A 1282-nucleotide genomic window follows, 5' to 3' on the forward strand; every position below is an offset into this window, starting at 1 on the left:
GTCGGGCTGTTTCAGTCTCAGGGGCCAGTGGGGCTTTCCACCCCGGTCCCCACCTGCTCTGTGGTTCCTGACCTTGGTGTTTTTAGAAATATTTGCAAATGTGTGTTTGTGCCCATGTAGGGCGTGGTTGGGAGCCGCACCAGTGCCCACAGGGTCATGTTTTTCAGACTGGGCTGGGGGAAGGGGAATCCTGCATCCAGCCTCCACGGGGAGGGCAGTGAGGGTCCTGGGGAGGCCCCAGGGTGTGCGTCTCCACTCTGGGCAGCAAGTGGAGCCCGGGCCTGGGTCGTGTCTTTGGTGGGGAGGCCCTAGGGGCCAAGGTGCCCACCCTGGGTGTGGCCCAGGGCCCTGCCACACAAAACCTTCCAGAAGCACTGTGTCCCTGGGCTGAGGGACAGAAGGAAAGTGAGCCTCAGTGGCAGGCAGGTCCCAGCTGCACACTCATAGCCCGTGCATGTGCACACACTTGCTGCACCGGCCTCCTGGGTGTCCTCGAGGTGAGGGTGACAAGAGCCACCCTTGCCGTGGCCGCACAGCTCTGACCTCGTCTCTGACCATGGAGACCCAGGGGGGCCACTGTGCTCACTCAGGCAGACTTCCTGCCCCAGGGATGGAGCTCAGCTCCACAGTGCTGCTCGTGTGAGTGTGAGTGTGCAGTGAGCACACGAGTGTGTGTGCCGAGAGTGGGGTGAGCAGGGCCCATGGGCATGTGTGTGTGTGTGCAGCGTGAAGGCCTGTGAGGAGCACACAGGTGTCCAGGTGTGTGTAGGTCTATGTCGTGTGAGGTGTGTGTGCGTGTGCACAGATACACACAGAGGCTTGCAGTGTGGAGGGCGTGCCAGATGTGTGCAGTGTGTGTCGGTGTGCACAAGCCGGCGGTGGGCGCCCCTCTCATTCTCCAGGGTGGCTCATCACCACGCCACCTCCGGGACAACCCTGGGTAGTCCTGGTTCTCCCTGTGCCCCCCAAGCCCTGTGGGCAGTGACAGGGCTGGGCTGGTGGTCAGGGCCATAGCCAGGCAGGGACAGAGGCACTCGGTCAGCTGTGGAGCCCTGGGGGTCAGGGTGAGTAGAAAGGGTAGGGTGGGGGGCCTTGTGATTCAGCCTCCTGGGGGAGCCTGGCTCAGGTCAGGTGGCCCAGACCTGTACAGAGATGGTCATTTGGAACCCACGCGCCATACACACCACACAGAAACATGCAGAGACACTCAGCTCCCACCCACACTCCAGCTCCAGGCCCTGGGGGCTCAGGGGGTCCCTCGCTCAGGCCTGGCCACTCCCTA

This window comes from Ailuropoda melanoleuca, chromosome 14 (assembly GCF_002007445.2).
Source record: "Ailuropoda melanoleuca isolate Jingjing chromosome 14, ASM200744v2, whole genome shotgun sequence".
Taxonomy (NCBI): domain Eukaryota; kingdom Metazoa; phylum Chordata; class Mammalia; order Carnivora; family Ursidae; genus Ailuropoda; species Ailuropoda melanoleuca.